This window comes from Sinocyclocheilus grahami, unplaced genomic scaffold, assembly GCF_001515645.1.
Source record: "Sinocyclocheilus grahami isolate Dianchi unplaced genomic scaffold, SAMN03320097.WGS_v1.1 scaffold1083.1, whole genome shotgun sequence".
NCBI lineage: Eukaryota > Metazoa > Chordata > Actinopteri > Cypriniformes > Cyprinidae > Sinocyclocheilus > Sinocyclocheilus grahami.
Genome location: NW_015506262.1, coordinates 171,128 through 183,793, shown reverse-complemented (window position 1 = coordinate 183,793; position 12,666 = coordinate 171,128). Strand labels below are relative to the sequence as shown.

General features: G+C 38.5%; 1 long non-coding RNA gene across 1 annotated transcript; it reads right to left on the bottom strand.

The window, feature by feature from the left end:
- Positions 1 to 73: 73 nt before the first annotated feature.
- LOC107566560 (uncharacterized) lies at positions 74 to 3,197 on the bottom strand. The gene is made up of 2 exons (XR_001606520.1): positions 3,163 to 3,197; positions 74 to 447 (listed from the first exon to the last, which is right to left on the bottom strand). It is a non-coding gene; the product is annotated as an uncharacterized lncRNA (long non-coding RNA).
- Between the last annotated feature and the right edge of the window lie 9,469 nt (positions 3,198 to 12,666).

Genomic DNA, 12,666 nt, shown 5'->3' with positions numbered 1-12,666 from the left:
TCATGAGTGTGTGTGTGTGTGTTTTGAGCTTGTGTGATTTAGTGTACACAGTGCACATGATCAATATTCTGTCTGATACTGTATTTCTGTTTATCTGTCACAGTTCACCCGCTACCCTTTCTCTTTAAGTCAAGCAGTCTAATAACTCTGTAGAGCTTGCAGTCATACGCTCCCTTTGGGTTTGACCTCGATTGTAATCCACCCTTCCCTTCAGGCTTGACTGAAATCTATCGTGGTTGTTTTTTCTTTTTCTTAGCTTTTTTCCTTTCCTCTCCTCTCCTTTTTTTTTCTGTACCTGCCACTTGTTAAGTAATGATGGTATAGTGCGGTGTCTCTCCAAATATTGTCTTTGAACGTCAGGAAGGATGTGTATTCCAGTCTGAACTCTTCTGATTTCTCTGTGTAGAGCAGTGATGCAGGCCCTGCAGTTTGTCAGGGAATTAAAACCTGTTTTCGGAATATTAAACCTGAGTTAATAAAAAAAAAAAAAGCTACTTTTGAATGATAGTTTATCACAGTGCAAAATATTAAGCAGCAAAAACATTTTCACCATTGAAAATAATGCATTTTTAACCAATAGTGTTCAATATTCCATTAACAACTTTTAAGATTGTTTATTAATGAATTAACTGGAAAAAAAAAAAGTTACATGGTCAAAAAATGGTATCGCTCCACTTTTGCATTTCAAAGACTAGCAGTCATTGCAGGAGACGACATCACTCTCATTAAGTGATATTATGGGAGTTCAAATTTAAAAGTTTTCATAAATACTCAAATTTTATACTACAATTCACAATTATTAAATCCACATCTATATAAAGAAATGACTTGTGGCTCTAACGTATAAGAGTGATTCTATAATTGCATTGGTACATTTGGTGTCCGAAGTCATTATTGTTTTTCCTGCTTTTTTCAAATGGTTATATTTTTAATTATTTTAATACTGTTACTCATTATGAATTACAAGATGTTACAGTCCATAACAATATAATATTTTTTGCAAAAAGTATTAAATAGCTGAAAATCATGATTTGTTGTTGTCCGAATTAGTCGGTGCATTTTTTTTCCATCATGTTGTATCATTGTGTAATCAAAATATTTTATTGTACTTTTCTTTTTGTAATATTTCATTCATTTTATTTGTAAAAGGCCTAAAGAGTAATTTACCTAATCCTACAACATTATTTTTTTTTAAAAACAACGTTTTTCTTATAAAAATGTGCGTCTGTAAATCTTGCGTCAACTCTGTTACCGTACCATACTTTGCTTTTAAATGAGTGGAATTATCTCCCACAACCATGAGAGGTTTTTATGAATTCACCTGACAAATAAACTTAAGATGTAAGTAAGATAATACAGTGACTTTCATCAAAAGTCACAGTGGAGCTGTTCGATATACATATTCATAGAGTGTAACGTGCAAAAGGGCTCATTTGTATTGAAAACGCTACCCGCGCCCAAGCCAGGAAATTATAGACCCTAGCTGTGAAATCACTTTTCTTCTTTAGATAAATTACTTGATATTTCCTCCTACTGAAATACAGCATGTTGGCAGGCCATCAGAGCAAAAAAAAAACTCTTAAATTAGAAACACTTAACTTGCAACTACACAAACAGAAAAGTTCAAGTAGTTACTTTTTTAGGACATGTACCATGGTAGTATCAAGGCATTCTTTTAATGTGAATGTGGTTTGCATTCAGTACCATGGTATATTTCAAAATTGGATTATGATGTTATAATATTTCATTACAGACACTCCTAAACTGTCCTATCTCTGTTTCTATGTACACAGCAATTCCAAAGTGTGTAAGAAATTCATGCTTTTATACAGCAAGGATGCATACAATAAATATTAAAAGTGACAGTAAAGACATTACAAAAAAATTATATTTCAAATAAATGCTCTTCTTTTAACATTTATTTCCGCAAATATATAAAGCAGCACAATGTTTTCAAGATTGATTGTAGCAATACATGTTTTTTTAAAGGCAAATCAGCTTATTTAAATAAATGCGGCTTCAGTGAGCATAAAAAAAAAAAATCCAAACGACCCCAATATTTTGAACAGTAGTGTATCTTATTTTATGAAATCTTTTGAACGGTTCATATAAATGAACTATTTAAAAATGATTCAATTCATGTTTGTGCAAAGCATTAGGTATTTATGGTGAAATGTTTAGTTAAATGCTGCCGTTTTCAACTTGTTTGGGATGTTTTCTATTTTTGTGTTTAGTGTAATTATTACGTTTGTTAAATTTGAGATTCATATATTCAGAATTGTTCTTGTGAAATGAGATGACATTAAATCCAGTTCTTCACAGGGTCTATAATGTGTGATTTGCAGACAATGACAGATCATCAGCATTTGCATTTGTGTACTTCCATCGAGTGTTTCTGGTCTTAAGTTGTTTTTTTAAAATATGAATGATATTTTTGCACAGTTTAATTTAGTGCATGCATTTTATGTGATTACCATGATGTCTCTTCCTCAACAACCAACAACTCTGCCTTCTCTTTCTTCTTGTAGGCATATACCTGGTGTATGTGTTTGAGAAAATGGCATGAGTCCGAGGGATTCACCATCGAGCTATTGTGTCCGGATGAGTGAGCCGAAGAAATGGAGTCTCATTGTCATTCATCTGGTTTCCAGGAGCCTGCTGAGCATGTCCATTTCTCAAACAGTCAAATATTTTTATACAACCAGAGCTTTTCCTTCATGAGTGTGTGTGTGTGTGTTTTGAGCTTGTGTGATTTAGTGTACACAGTGCACATGATCAATATTCTGTCTGATACTGTATTTCTGTTTATCTGTCACAGTTCACCCGCTACCCTTTCTCTTTAAGTCAAGCAGTCTAATAACTCTGTAGAGCTTGCAGTCATACGCTCCCTTTGGGTTTGACCTCGATTGTAATCCACCCTTCCCTTCAGGCTTGACTGAAATCTATCGTGGTTGTTTTTTCTTTTTCTTAGCTTTTTTCCTTTCCTCTCCTCTCCTTTTTTTTTCTGTACCTGCCACTTGTTAAGTAATGATGGTATAGTGCGGTGTCTCTCCAAATATTGTCTTTGAACGTCAGGAAGGATGTGTATTCCAGTCTGAACTCTTCTGATTTCTCTGTGTAGAGCAGTGATGCAGGCCCTGCAGTTTGTCAGGGAATTAAAACCTGTTTTCGGAATGTTAATAAAAAAAAAAGAAGCTACTTTTGAATGATAGTTTATCACAGTGCAAAATATTAAGCAGCAAAAACATTTTCACCATTGAAAATAATGAATTTTTAACCAATAGTGTTCAATATTCCATTAACAACTTTTAAGAATGTTTATTAATGAATTAACTGGGGAAAAAAAAAAAGTTACATGGTCAAAAAATGGTATTGCTCCACTTTTGCATTTCAAAGACTAGCAGTCATTGCAGGAAACGACATCACTCTCATTAAGTGATATTATGGGAGTTCAAATTTAAAAGTTTTCATAAATACTCAAATTTTATACTACAATTCACAATTATTAAATCCACATCTATATAAAGAAATGACTTGTGGCTCTAACGTATAAGAGTGATTCTATAATTGCATTGGTACATTTGGTGTCCGAAGTCATTATTGTTTTTCCTGCTTTTTTCAAATGGTTATATTTTTAATTATTTTAATACTGTTACTCATTATGAATTACAAGATGTTACAGTCCATAACAATATAATATTTTTTGCAAAAAGTATTAAATAGCTGAAAATCATGATTTGTTGTTGTCCGAATTAGTCGGTGCATTTTTTTCCATCATGTATCATTGTGTAATCAAAATATTTTATTGTACTTTTCTTTTTGTAATATTTCATTCATTTTATTTGTAAAAGGCCTAAAGAGTAATTTACCTAATCCTACAACATTATTTTTTTTAAAAAACAACATTTTTCTTATAAAAATGTGCATCTGTAAATCTTGCGTCAACTCTGTTACCGTACAATACTTTGCTTTTAAATGAGTGGAATTATCTCCCACAACTATGAGATACAGGAAATTATGTCACTTCCCCTCACTGTTAAGATCTGAAGCACTGAAAAGTCTATGTGCTCTCTCTGAGAAAATATTTTAATCTAAAAGTTCTTACACCAAGAGTTATTTTATAAAGTGTCAAATCTGTTACCACAATATCAAAAGGAAAAACATTTTTTTTTTCATTGATCACGCTTTGTGTTATTTAAAAGTCTTTTAATCATGAGTTCATTAGTGCCATGTGTAATATTTCATTCATTTTATTTGTAAAAGGCCTAAAGAGTAATTTACCTAATCCTACAACATTATTTTTTTTAAAAAACAACATTTTTCTTATAAAAATGTGCATCTGTAAATCTTGCGTCAACTCTGTTACCGTACCATACTTTGCTTTTAAATGAGTGGAATTATCTCCCACAACTATGAGATACAGGAAATTATGTCACTTCCCCTCACTGTTAAGATCTGAAGCACTGAAAAGTCTATGTGCTCTCTCTGAGAAAATATTTTAATCTAAAAGTTCTTACACCAAGAGTTATTTTATAAAGTGTCAAATCTGTTACCACAATATCAAAAGGAAAAACATTTTTTTTTTCATTGATCACGCTTTGTGTTATTTAAAAGTCTTTTAATCATGAGTTCATTAGTGCCATGTGCTCTTAGCATTTATGCTAGCAAGTGGAGTTTTTGGCAAAAAAATAAAGAAAATTGTCAATTCTGTTACCGTCAAACTCTGTCACCAAGGTAGAGTAACAATGCGGTAACATAATTGACAGTCCATTGGACAATTCTGTCACTTTACAATTATGTTATTTAAAGGGTTAACTCTGTTTATGAACTATTTTCACAAAAAACAATAAATTTGTTGTTTAAAATCCTAATAAGCATTGATTTATTTTTGCACCCTTATAATATTTCAACATTTCTTTTTTTTTGCTGGATATTGTATATAATACATTTTCAGATGAAAAATATTTGCTCCAAGTGGACGGTTCTGTGAAGACTGGTATTTTTTTTAATTTTTAAGGTATGCATAGGTGAAATATTATCTCAGTTTCAAATCTTGGAATGTAAGGACTGTTTGTCTAATGAAACAAGAAGGATTTTTCCTTTTGTGGTTTATTGTTATCTCTACACATTGCCTAATTTGTCCGTAACCGAGTTGACAAACTACCATAAAGACATGTTTTTTTCATTAAAAGTAAAAAAAGGAAGTAACTTGTGTTTGGCAAGCACTGAATTATTCAAATTAAATGTTTTCAATAAGATACTGAAAAAAACTTTAACGTTAAGAAAAGATACTTTCTTAACTTTCTGCAATGCCAAATGTATCTCCAATTATAGAATCACCCATAAACTCAGCAAAAATTCATTTCAACTGCTTTTAATACCAGCAAATGTCTTAATGTGTAAACAGCTGTATGTACATAAATGGAATAATGAATCCATGAACAAAGGAGGGTCAATATCAAAAGTCACAGTGTGTATTATTGTGTTTCCACCAGCTGCTTTAAGCACTACATCACATCTCATCCTCATGGACTGCACCAGATTTGCCTGTTCTCACTGTGAGTTGTGTGTGTGTGTATATATATATAATCATGCAACCATCTTGTTACAGAGTGGCAGTGATGTGGACTAAATAGCTTTTTTAATGAGAGTTAAGAATGGTTCATGCTGACAGGATGACAACGGTAGCTAAAATAATCGTGCATTGCAATGTTTGTCAGAAACAACACTGGCTTCTGCTCCTGTCAGGTTACGGCAGAAAACTGAGGCCAGTCTGGGCACAGGCTCACCAAAACTGGACAGCAGAAGATTGAAAAGACGTCACCTGGTCTGACGCATCTTTCTGAGGAGACATGCAGATGGAGGAGTCAGAATGTGTGTAAACAAGATCAGTGGATCCATCCTTCATGTGTCGACAGCTCACTGCTGCTGGTGGTTGTGTAGCGGTGAGGAATATTTGTTTGGGCACGCATTAAACCCTTTAATACCAAATGTTTAAAGGAGTTAACCCAAAAATGAAATTTGCTAAAATTACTCACTCTCAGGCCATCCAAGATGAGTTTGTTTCTTCATGGGAACAGATTTGTATAAATGTAGCATTACATCACTTGCTCACTAATAGATGATCTGCAGTGAATGGGTGCCGTCAGAATGAGAGTCCAAACAGCTGATAAAAACATCACAATAATCCTCAAGTAACCAACACCACTCCAGTCCATCAGTTAACATCTTGTGAAGTGAAACGATGTGTGTTTGTAAGAAACTAATTCATCAAGACGTTTTTACTTTAGACATTGCTTTTGGCCAAAATATGAGTCAAAATCCATAATAACGCTCCCGCCATTGATAAAGTCAGTCCCCTGTTGTCCTCTCACATCAAAATCCACCCACATATTTGTTTAGATCTGTTTTGTGCTTTGATGCCTTCCTTGTAGAAACTGTAATTATGTGCGACACACACACACAGACACACACACACACACACCGGACAGTCTAGAGTCTGACTCAGTCCTCCATAGGAGCGTCGTTTCCTGCTGTAAATCGATATAGGCTACTCTTCCTGACGCTAAGGCTCATAATTGTTTGTCGGGAAGGTGAATGCAATAAAATGCTAGTTTGTGTCATTTAAGATGGTCAGGTCCAGTGGATTTGTTTGGCCAACAGTGGGGGTGCAAAGTGATTAGGTAGCTGTGGTTATCGACAGTTCACACGCAGTCTCCTCAACCAAAGTAAAATCGATTCTTGTCACACTCCCAGACGGAAATAACCTACAATAAATCAATGAGTAAGATGGAGTGTACTTGTCTGAGCTTTTGGGCAGACTGAGCAAAATGGCAATGTTACAGGGTCATCTATGACATGGGAAAGCAATCTTGAGAGATTCTTTGCTGAGTGTCATCAGAGATGTGGACATTGTTTCACTCAAGTGAAGTAGAAATGACTGATTAGTGTTCGCTAACTAGAAAGCAGGGTAAGATGGAGGAAGATACTGCACTTAAGAACAATGTGCATTTACTTTTAATTATAATTTGTAACATATTTAGATTTAGCAGGACAATGATGCACCAGCCAATGTGTTATTAAGGGAAACATATAGAAAATGTGCTAATTTAGTTATAATAGCCCAAAATGTAAAATTATTCAAAAAGGTAAACCTCTGGGTAAACTTTTACAGAGTGTATAAGTAATTTTTGATGTCATTCTTATATGGTCTTACATTTTTATATATTTTAAAAATAGATCTCTAAAATGTACATATCTCATGGAAATGTTGAATAACCCGATTGAATTACAATATGTATTCAGTTAAATCTTCATCTTACCCCAGATGTCTAATTTTGTCTTTACACTATTATCCTCAACACACACACACACACACACACACAAAACACTGTCCACAAATCCCTATTGATATTCAACTTCATACAGTACACAGATCACTATTTTCCAGAGACACATGAAATAACAACATTAAGAAGAGTACAGCCATTCATCAAATGCATTGAGATGAGATTTTGTGCCATCTTTAATCTTTCCCCATCTTACTCTACATGAAAATATGGCGCTTGTTAAAGCAGAAATTTTAAATATTCAGCCAAAAAGAGCTTCATTCTTGAAAATAAAGCTTCTTTATTGACATCTATAGTTCCATGAAGAATCTTTAACATCCATGGATCTTTCCAGCACACAAAATGTTCTTTATAGGATCTTTATATTATTAAAATGTGTTTCACACACTAAGAAAAAGGGTTCTTTTAAGATCTTTCAGTGAATGGCATTGCTGTGAATCTCCCTTTTGTAAGCTTTATTTAAAGAGTTGAGTAGCGTGTGATTTATGCACTCTCAGTGTTTTGGACGTGCAGTTGGTTGCCAACAACGAAAACTCGCACCCCAATGATCCCACGATCCCATTACGGGTGCTGTGACATGGTACCTGACCTGTCTTTGCTCGTAGAGTTTCAGAGGAAACGCTGGTGACATCTCAATTATTTTCTTTCTCGGGCAATCTTCCCTAGAGAAGCACTGATTCCACATTAATGACTTTTTTGTTTGCTACTGCTCAATCAATCCATGCAAGCTGTTGTTGGAGATGTGACTCCCTGATTTTTTGTGCACAGTCTCTAAATATCAGACTTGTTTGTGCTCAGATTTGTGTTCTTCTTCTGGTATATCGATGATTATTCATGTTCCTTCCTCTTGAATGCTAATGGCAGTAATTAGCATCTACCTCTATGCCCTGAGCAGGTGTTCACCCTTAGCTTGGAGAACAATTTATAGTCTAAATCAGAGCTCCACAGCATGGCTGTATTTCCTATTTAGTACCTGGATACTGTTTTATATGTTTTTCACATTTATATATAGGTTAATTAACAGTGAACAGGAAATCAGCATTAGTCTTCCTTAATTTTTCCTTAATTAACCTTTCTAGTCTTACTGTGAATAATTCACTGGTGCATCTTGAGCTGGTTCTCTTTAATGAATCAGTCAGAATAACCCCACAAATCAGTCTTAAAGTTTAAGTTTGACCACATTTTTTTCTCTGGATTTACATCAGTCTCACAACATTTGAATTGACTGGAGCATTTAGTAAGTTAAAGCGTGGGCCATTTTTCTTTTCTTTTTTTTTTTGTTACTGTACTTTACGTTTGTGAGACTTAGGTCAGTATAAATACCAATACTGATGTATTGATACTCATTCACAACAGAATATTTTGTTGTTATAAATTATTTCAAATGAATTTTTTTCCAATAAAAACATTCAGTAACACTTTAGATTAAGGAACATTATTCACTGTTAACTAGTTGCTTATTAGCATGCATATTACTAGCATATTGGTTGTTTAATAGTATTTATAAAGCAGATATTAAAGGTGCACTAAGCAATATTTGAAAAACGTTTTGACCACAGTGTCGGACCCAAAAAAAAGCTTGCTGCCAATCAGCAGTAAGGGGCGTGTCTAGTCATGATAGGGAGAAGAGAGCGCTCAGTGAGGGCACAGGACAGATACTAGCTAATTGACTATAGATAGAGAGAGATGGCAGATAAAAAAGAGGAAAATTTCAGAGGAGCGAAACATTAAAAAGAAGGGTTACTATCAGGCAAGAGGTAGGACGCGCGTAAATATTGGAGCAGCTTTCCAGAGGTGGAGAGAACTCAAGGAGCGGGAAGGCCTGGAATCGGACACAGAGGTTGCTTTGTTTCTTCTTGATAGATGAGGTATGTTGATTTTTACGTTGAATTACCATAGTAACACATCGCTTTCACTTACTGATGACATCATACCCTCGGCCGGCAGACATGGCAGATTCCGCCATCGTCACTGCCAGCGTTGTGTTCGTACGTGTGGGGCAGAGTTATCAAAATAGGCACAAGGCAAACTCCTCTCGCTGAGAGCGGAGTTTGTAAAAAGAGGCGTCAAGCCAACCTGTGAAGGGAGTGTGACCTGAGATCGCCTTGGTGATTGATAAAGGAAGGTTTTTAGGGCTAGAAAAACCGCTATCATCTCGAGGCAGTTGATGTGTAACCGTTGCTCCAGGTTTGAACAGGAGCCGAACCCTAACCCTAACCGCTGCTGAAGGCCAGGCTTAGGTTTAGGCTTGGGCTGAGGCAGCGCTGGCTTGGCAGGCTGCTGAGAGGATGGAGCCTTCTGTAGACTTGAAACAGCCGCTGCAAAGGAGCACTTTGGCAGGAAGTGATGCATTGCCTGCGATGACTTCTGTGCCGTGGTAAACCATTCAGCAAATCCATTCACGGCAGGGCCAAACAGTCCCTTGGGAGAGACTGGCGAGTGTAGGAAGGTGACCTTGTCAGCGTCCCTGATATCTGTCAGATATCAGGGACATGTCTTCGCGATGGCGCCGACGCTGATGGCTGCCTCCGTGGTGCGTTCCGCAGTTGTTTCTTATGTTTTTGTTAGTTTGTCCTGTCTTTAGTTATATCCCTGCAATCAGTTTCACCAGAGACGAATTGCTGGACATTTGGAAGTACACACCACCCGATATTTCACCGCTTTTCGATTATTCTGATGTTTTGCTGGACATTGTAGTCGGGAGAGCTGTGGCGCTGATCAAGCACTTCAGGACACGCAGACGGGGGAAGAGAGCCGGCGCGCTCGTGAAGCTAAGGCAGCGCGGATTCAGGACGCCGTTGCCTAGCATCCATCTGACGAACCTCCGCTCTCTACCCAACAAAACGGACGAGCTCCTTCTGCTCTCCCAGACAAATAAGGATTTTTCAAACTCTGCTGCTCTGTGTTTCATGGAAACCTGGCTGAAAGACGCCATTCCGGACAGCGCGTTGAGTCTGCCGGGCTTTCAGCTGTTTAGAGCAGATCGCGATGTAGAATCAACAGGGAAATCGCGTGGCGGCGGGACATGCTTTTACATCAATGAGAGGTTGTGTACAGAAGTAACTGTGTTAAAGAAGATGTGCTGTTCAGATCTAGAAGTGCTCTTCATTAACTGTAAGCCTTTCTACTCGCTGAGGGAGATTTGTTCGTTCATTCTTGTAAGTGTGTACATTCCTCCGCAAGCACACGTGATCATGGACAGCACTGTGACTGCAGTGGAGTCATTCAGGTTCCTGGGCATCACAATCTCTCAGGACCTGAAGTGGGACACTCACATTGACTGCATTGTGAAAAAGGCCCAGCAGAGGTTGTACTTCCTTCGCCAGCTGAGGAAGTTCAGCCTGTCACAGGAGCTGCTGAAACAGTTCTACTCCGCCATTATTGAATCTGTCCTCTGCACTTCTATAACTGTCTGGTTCAGCTCAGCTACCAAATCTGACCTCAGAAGACTACAGAGGGTAGTCCGGACTGCTGAGCGAATCATTGGCACAACCCTCCCTTCTCTCCATGAACTGTACTCATCCAGAGTGAGCAAAAGGGCTGGCAGAATTACTATGGACCCCTCACATCCAGCACACTCCCTCTTTGAACTGTTGACATCTGGTCGACGCTACAGAGCTCGGAGCACCAGAACGGCCAGACACAGGAACAGTTTCTTCCCTCAGGCCATCCATCTCATGAACACTTGACAATAACTGTGGAACACACACTATTTATTCACTCATACACTTATTTATCTAACACACATACTCAGTCTACATTTCAATTTGCACATAATATACCTGTACATACAACTGTCTATTGTTATATACCTGTACATACAATTGTCGATTTGTATATTTTTTATTCCTTATTTTACTTGTTCTATTTTTATTTATTTTTTTATTATCTGTGTTTTTTTGTTCTGTCTCTGTCATTCTGTTACACTGTGGAAGCTTCTGTCACGAAAACAAATTCCTCGTATGTGTAAACATACCTGGCAATAAAGCTCATTCTGATTCTCATTCTGATTTAGCCAAAGGTGGCACTCCAGCACCACCAAGTTGACGTTGGTCTTGCCGATGGCCTGTACAGTAGCCTCAGTAGCATGCAGAGAGCCAAGTCAGTCGCTGTGCGCAGCTCTTTGAGGGCGTCAGAACTCTGGCCGGACTCCTCCAGTGGGCAGAGAAGTTTGGCCTGGAATACTTGGAGCACCGCCATCATGTGAAGCGCTGAGCCAGCCTGGCCAGCTGCTGAATAAGCCCTGTTTGCAAGGGCTGAAGTAGTCATGCAGGGCTTAGATGGGTGCACTGCATGGGCTTTCAACTCCAGGGCTGATGGAGGGCACAGATGTGCAGCGACTGCCTCTTCCAGAGGGGGAGCTTTCTATAACCTTGTTCTTCAGTGCTGTCAACAGTGATGAGAGTGGCAGAAGTAGAGGGATTAACACGCACCGAGTAGGGCGCACGCCACGTCCTGGTGAGTTCTTCGTGAACTGCCGACAGGAACGGGGCGGGTCATTGGCGGGAGGAATATTGACGGCTTCCCTTCAGGTACCACTCGTCAAAGAGGCCACGGGCAGGCTCTTCCAGAGCTGACCAAGCCAGGCTGAGATCCTCCACAGCCTTGGTTAGAACGCGAATCAGTTCGCTGTCCACACTGGGCCGTCTTGTCTGCATTGGAGGTGGGGTTTCAGGCTCTTTACCAGAACACGCCCACTCTTCAGCATCTGAAGCCATCAACGACATGGAGTCATCAGCGACAGCCTCCTCCTATTATTCGCCGAAGTAAATCAAGCCGCTTGCAGCCAAAGAGGGGTGCTGATCCTCACGTGTGAAGCACACAGGCAAATCGAGGCGATGGGGGGAGAGTGAAGTTTGCGGGAGCTGCACCGGGATGAGTTCACTCGAGCCCAGTGTTTGAGCCCCGTTGCTCCACGGTTTCTTTCTTCTAGGGGAAGGCTTTTCTTCTTCATTAAAGAAGGTGATCCACGAGCGGAGAAGGGCGAGACTCATGCTCTCGCAGTGAGAGCACTCCGTGCTGGTGAAGGCAGCCTCTGCATGGGCGCTGCCCAGACAGGCGATGCACTAACCATGCCCATCTGCACCCATACTCGTAGCGCAACATTTGAAACAACTATGGCTGCACGATAAATCGAAAATAAACCGCAAACGATTATTTTTTATGCTCAGATTGTCAGTGAAGTATGATAAGCACAGAAACTCCAAATATGCCCCACAGAAGATGTACCATAACACGTGTAGTTCCAGGAAATGCCTATGTGCAGTACTTCCTACTGATCAAAGAGCTGTGCTTCACGGACAAGCTGCGCATAAAA